A 7,302-nucleotide genomic window follows, 5' to 3' on the forward strand; every position below is an offset into this window, starting at 1 on the left:
GTTGCGCGTGCCATCGGGTGACTTTGCTTCTCGCGCACCATCGCCGCGCTTCCTCGTTCGGCACGCGCCTCGTGCCCCTCCTTTACTCATGACAGGGTGAGCGTCATAAAATGGCGGTATCGATGAAGGTGTATGTTAGGATGTGGTTGAGTCGGCTTCCTGGATGGCATTTTTGAAGCGCGCAAATCGCGATGACTGCTGCTTCGTTCGAAAGGTCATTCCAGTCTCGGGCAGCGCGCAAAAAGGACCTGCTGAAATGAGGTGGTGTGGGCACGTGGCGGAATCACAGCATTTGAATGACTTGTGCGATGACCTCGACATCGAGGTCGACATCGACGGCTGGATGAGGTGGTTGTGACGCGGGTTGAATAAATAATCTGTGAAAAAGGCAGAGACGTGCAATACGACGACGAAGAGCGAGGGCAGAAAGATTTAACTGGGATTTGAAGGCGGAGATGCTCGAGTAGCAGGAATTATCTGAAAACAATGAATCTGGTTGCTCGGTTCTGTACTGACTCAAGTATTTTGATATGATTAGTATGGTGGGGTCAAGACAGCAGATGCATACTCAGTTTTGGTCTGACAATGGTTTTATAAGCGAGTAGTTTAACGGAAGGTGGGCCATGAAATGTTACGGCGTATGTACCCGAGAGCGCGGTTAGCGGAGTGAATTATGTTATTGATTTTATATGGTCGCCCCAAGATAGGTCACTCGAAAGATGAACACCCAAGCATTAATCGACTCAGTAGCAGCTATATGACAGTTGTGTTTGTGTAAGTAGCGGCGTGTGGTTTCGGCGACGATGGAAAGAAATTAAATTTTTTTCGCATTAAGGGACATCAACAGGGGTACACCACTGCTGAATGCGTGAGTGTTCATGCTGTAGAGGGGAGACATCGGTGGGGTTATTTATAGGGCGGAGAGGACACATCATCAGCAAATAGACGGATGTTAGATTCAACGGAAAGCGGAATATCGTTAATGATATTAGGAATAAAAGAGGCCCTAGGATGGTACCCTGGGGCACGCCGGACAAGACATGGGAGAGGCGGAGGAGTGATCATTACATGCGCGAAGTTTACGGTTTGTTAGGAATGCTTTAATCCAGTTAAAAACATGCCAATGAAGTTTAGACGCGAGGTTTTTAGAAGGAGACGTGAGCGGGGTACCTTACCGAAGGCTTTTTCAAAATCTAGGAACAGTGTGTCAATTGGGATGGCCATATGAAGTGAATGTCGAGCAGGAAAATGTTAGCTGGGCCTCGCATGAGTGATCTTTACGAAAGCCATGTTGGTTGGGTGAAAGAAGTTTACGGATGATAAAAATGTAGCAACATGAGAAAGGATGACGTGTTCCATGATCTTTGAACGAACACTAGCGAGCGAGGTTGGTCGGTAATTACCTGCAAATGAGCGGTCACCTTTCTTGAAGACCGGAATGACCTTCCCAACTCTCGAGTCTAATGGACTTCACTGTGTCGAGTGATGCTGAAAAATGATTGGCAATATGGAACTGCATACATGTTTATAAATTTGAGAATTTTGGCGTTTATGCCATCTATACCGCATGACGAAGAGTTCTTTAATTGTTAATAACTTTTACAATTCCCTCTGAATTGAATTCAATCTTTGGCTTGGCGAAAAGCAAAATGCGGAAATCAGGAAGTTCGATGTTAGGTTCGTTAGTAAAGACGGAACAAAATGCAGAGTTGACGGATGGAACGTCGCAATCGGCAACAGGGGATCCAGAAGTGTCACAAAGAGAGACTGTGGTTTTGTCGTCCGGTTTCATAATTTTCCAAAGAAGTGTGGGTATATACCTGTATACCATGTACATACATTGTCACTGGTATTACCATTAACACGTATTACCAGTGACAATTTGTATTAGATGCTGCAAATCACTTCTTGAATGCTGCCCTCTGTAAGAACGAGTGATAAATGTGTTTTTTTTTCGTAAAAATATTATGTTGGCATGCCCGCAAAATCTTTCCAGGAATAACTGTCTTCAATCTTTTCAATATTTTTTGTGTGTTTGTAACAGGTACGGCAAAATCACGTAAATTTCGGAACTGCATCAGTTTTGAACTGAAGAAGCGCCTGATAACAAAAAATTGAAGTACAACATATAACCAGGACGAGATCAAATATTTTATTGTAGATTGTTTACGCAAAATGTTCATCGTTTTGCACTAATGATGCGGTCAGGGAAAAGCAAAATGGGAAAGTACAACCCCAATACGGGCAAAACATAAGTCACCGGAAACAGTGCGCAGTATGCTTACGCAAAACTTTACAAATGTACATTTAAATATGCAATCAACAACGGAACTAAGCAATGATCACTATACATAATGCCCAACTGATATCTCCTTGGGCCAAGCTGCTGTCTCGGACGCACCATGTGGACAGAACTATAAAGGAAGAGCGCAGAAATAACGAAAGAAACTATTTCAAAACTGTTTTCAAAGTGCGAACCACTATTTTGCACTCAATATAAAAGGAAGGTTGCCGCTTCTAGTTCAAAAAAGCATTGAGAACAAAAACGACAAATGAAAGTAACAAACAATGCTGCTAGTAAGGCTTCCCAATAGTTGAATTTTGTTTGGTAACGCCGCGTATGCCGACCCCTCAGGAGCAAGGTGAAGCTGTCGATGGCTGTAATGTCCACCCTATGCCCGTATTCGTATGTTCATATTAGGTCACGGGTGAACTGCTAAAAGGTACAAAATCCTCACGGCTTTAAAAGGTGGTGAACAATATTATTGCGTCAGAATTACGGGCTCATTGACCTGAACTGTGGAACAGCAGTGTCTTTTCCTTTCGTTTGCACTGATTTTTGTCCTGCTCGGTATCAATGGACAAAGTTGACCCGACGAGGAAGCTTATTGAAGCGGTCAATGACTTCCGACACGCTGATATCGACATTTCTGTGGGCGTAAGAAGTGCCTGGCTAACCATGCGTCCTCAGACATCGTGGAGCCTAAGTAGTTCATAAGTAACCTCATGCTTGAAAACGTTCTCTCTGCGCTGGCAGTGGTCACTGGAAGGGTGACTAGAATCCGGAGTAGTGTACACATTCGCATAGAACCTGCTGTCGCAATGAGAGAGGCCATCGGTTCCAGTACCGGGGCGCTGGTTTGCTGCTTTGTTCGCCCACTTTGTCCACCATAGTCGCAGTTCCCGAAACCAGCCCTCGTTTCGACTTCATGCGCAAAAACGGTCAGGAGAATTTCTGCTCCTTTCTACCGATCATCTTGCATTGATGGTATTGCGGATGGTACCATTAATGAAAAGTCCTTTAGAAGTGCCCTGTGCTTTTCGAACCGTTGGTTTAACTGGGCTAGTACGTGGTCCATGAACGGAATGAACAGGGTTCTGCGAAAATATTCTTCCGCGCTTTCGATGCATTGCTCCAAGGTTTTGCTTTGAGGGTCAGAAAAAGATAATATTAAATAATTGATAATCAGGCTGAAGCCCAATAAGTCCCACCACCCGGGTGACGCCGCTGGTGGGTGGTGTATGAGAGCACGAAAAATGGGGGGGGGGGGCTGAAGCCCCATAAGGCCCCCCCCTGGCTACGCCCCTGCTGTGCGTGTCTTTCTTTGCGCCCTTCATTCCCTGCGCTGTGAAAACATCAAGTTTGCTTGACGCCACGTACTGTTTGTGGCATGTAGCAGAGCGAGCGAAATGTCAGACGACGCGTCCTTGCCCGTGTTGAGACCGCTGCGCGTCGCATGACAAGCTTGCAGCCATCCAAAGAGAAAACGCTGTTTCGGTGTTGGCTCTTCATTGTTGACTTGGTTGTTGCTTTGGGGGCGAAGTCCGTTGGTGACTGGCGGGTCGGCTGCTGTTGGCGGCCCGTGGAAGTTGCTCCTGCGAGTTGCCGTCATCGATTCTTGGTTGTACGTCACTGCGCCAGCGGAGGGCCGCAGCGCCCGCCCCGGGCGGGTCCTGCTTTTCGGCCGTGCTCGTAGCTGGCGGTAGGCCAGTAGATGTTCAGGGATTCTGGGAATTCCTGAACATCTTGGAATTTGGAATTCGAACGAGTCACACTCGCCAACCTAAATTTCGCGTCCCCGGGTGCCTTTTAACCTGGCTGAATCAGCTGGTGAGTATTGGCGGCGAGATCGAGCAGAGTCGGCACCTAGCGGCGAGCGGATGAAGCCCCGCGGTGTAGATGGCTCCTTGCGTCGTCTGCTAGCCACACCGTGTTCGCATGTGTGCGTACGTCATGCGCGCTCAGATTACAGCTTATTCCGTTGTGCTAGCACAGTATCAATGCTTGTACGTATGCCTACACGATATCAACCATGAGCCTAACGAACTTGTATGCACTCTAATGGTGAGTGCATGCACGTGTCGGTATGGCGCTAGGTCTAACCATCGTACCGTCCATTCGCCAAAATCATTTCAATGTGGGTACCGCTTTCTCGTTCAAGCACGTCACATAGTTTGCGCCGTCATCCTAAACGAAAAAAAGTACTAATGTCGAGGTGTGAATGCGAATTTTAGTGACACCATCTCGTGATGTGTTGGCGATTTGTAAATCCTCGTGATGCCCCAGCGTCAACCAGCGTCTGCAGAGGATGGTATCGGTAAAAAGGACCTGAAGCCATGCATTTCTACAGCATACGCGTATTCATGCAAACAGAAAAGCAGAGTGCCCAAAGTTCTACTTCATCTAATTTAGCAGAAATACAGGTTCTCTTTCTTTGTAGCCACTAGAGCCAGGAGTAAATACTTCAAAGGCTCAGTCGCGCAACACAGTTTATATTGTGGTATAGCAAAACACATTTAAACACGTGCAAATAAACCAAGAAAAAAACATCGAGCACAGAAAAAAGCACGAATGTGACTGAAGGCCAGTACCCCGATGATTGGCAGGTTGCCCTTCTCTACAATTAATAGGTGCGTTAGGACGGTGCGTGCATGATGTGGCAATGGAGGGCACATAATCACCATTAGGCTGCAGTGAACGCGCTTTACTCGCCAACAATCGACTCAAACCGCATACGGCGAAGCGCCGCTGCGTACATTTGTATACGCGCCGCCGACTGCCTATCCACACACAAACGCGGCGACGGTGCTGCCACCCATAGCGCGATCTCGCAGCAAATAGTTGAAAACAATCATGTTTTCTTGACTTTGAGGATTCGGTACGGAGCTCGTAAAACGCAGTGTCCGTCGAGCGAACATCGTGTCGCTTCATCGAGTTTGATGTTGAAGTTTATCCGTCGATGCAGGTTGTATACAATAATCGTTTCTTACTCTCTTTGACCTCCCATTGTCCCATAAAATCTTCTGCTGATAGTGTGGCACCAAAACCGTCAGAATGTGCTGCGCCCGCTTGCGGCCGGAAGGACCATGTGGTGCAGCGTCCGGTACGCGAAAATTTAAGTGGCGCTTTCATTTTAACCAGACAAAACCCAATGACACTTAACTAGATGAGTGAACTACGAAAGGGCAGGTCAATCACAAGTGCTCGCTTTTACTTTCTTTTATAAGATTAAAAAACTTGTAGTGCGTGCGACTATCTCCAAAATTAGTTTTTCATGCAACCCTAAGACAATACAGGAAAGGCGTTGCGCCTTCAATGCTTGACGAGTCAGTGCTTGACGAGTGACTCGCCTCTTCATGCAGTCAGTTATCAGGTCATGCAGTCATGCTGTAGTTATTATTCACACAAACAAACTACCAAGGTGATCAAGTACATGGGGGCGCTTTTACGGCTTGCGTGTGATTTCCTTCGCAAAATATGCTGTAACGTCCATCTCCAAGCAACCACAATGAAGAAAACGAGGATTTATTGAGCACAATGAAGTAATTTTTAATTTAATATGGATTAGGCAATTAACGAGGAATTTTTTAACGACCAAAGCTTTAGGTGCTTCATCAAACGCGAACACCAACCGTCGATGTCGACGGCATCCCGTGGCATCGGCGTCAACACGAATGATGCATATCATTGCATTATGACGTCAATTCCTATTCGAAAACGCAGGGCGCTTTTCCAGTAGCATAGATGCTTATGGCACCATTGTGGCGCTGTGCACTAGCGCACAGCACGCTGTACCAGTGGGTGCAGATATTCGTCTCGAGGGGGGGGGGCACCCCCTTGATCCGACATGGGATCAGGAAGGTAAGTGGTGGTGGAGTGTCATTTTGTGCTGTAGGCCCATGGGAGAAAAAATTTCGGGGGCCACTGCGCTGGACACTATGGTGCGCAAGACACCGGGACACTCGCTAGGGGCCGAAATCAAGCTTTCAAATTGCTTTGGTTTTGATCTGCGCACACGGCAGGTTATTGCTGAACGACGCGCGTGGAGACAAAAATGAAGACGCAAAAATAAAAAATTCGACAGATCCCACGCACTGTGGGAATCGATGAATGCGACGCAGCCAGCAAGGAGCTGGCATACATCGCCTTGTTTGTCTTTGAGCCAAATGATTCATCATGCCATGGCAATCTAGTCACCATATATCGCATGTTTGCCATGCACGCATGCATGCACAATCTAGTGTACACCATGCCAATGAAACGCATATTCTGGTATATAAATCTATGACCTGTCGTTTTATGTTCATCACGCACTCGTGTCATGCCTACCAATTTTGGTTATATCACGTTAACAAACGGCCGGAAGCGCACCATGACAGTGACGTAAATCATACCGTACATGACATGCATAACATGATTCGCATGTTAAGACCTCTCATTTATGTTCGTCATACGTAATCGCGCCATACCAATTTTGGTGTGTATCAAAGGAGCGAAATGGCCGCGAGTGGCGCCATGGTAGAGCATGTAAATCATGCCATACATGACATGAATATTATGGTTTTCATGTGCCACCTGTCACTAATGTTCATTACAGTCTGATCGCGCAATACCAGTTTGGTGTATATCAAGCTATCGAAACGGCCGCGAATGCACCATGAGCGTGGCATGTAAGTCATGACATACATGGCATGCCCGTCATAGTTTTCATGTTACCACCTGTATTTCATGTTCTCATACAGTCACATCGCGCAATAACCATTTTGGTGCATATCAATCTAGCGAAACGGCCACGAGTGCGCCATGAGCATGGCATGTAATTATGTCGTACTTTCATGCATGTGATGATTATCATGTTACCACCTTCATTTAGGTTCGTCATACAGTGGCGTTGCGCAATACCATTTGGGTGTAGCAAGCTAGCGAAACGGCCGGAATGCAAAATGAGCGCGGCATGTAAATCATGACATACATAACCTGCATGTCATGATTTCCATGTTACACCTCTTCATTTCGGTCAT

This window comes from Rhipicephalus sanguineus, chromosome 5 (genome assembly GCF_013339695.2).
Source record: "Rhipicephalus sanguineus isolate Rsan-2018 chromosome 5, BIME_Rsan_1.4, whole genome shotgun sequence".
Taxonomy (NCBI): domain Eukaryota; kingdom Metazoa; phylum Arthropoda; class Arachnida; order Ixodida; family Ixodidae; genus Rhipicephalus; species Rhipicephalus sanguineus.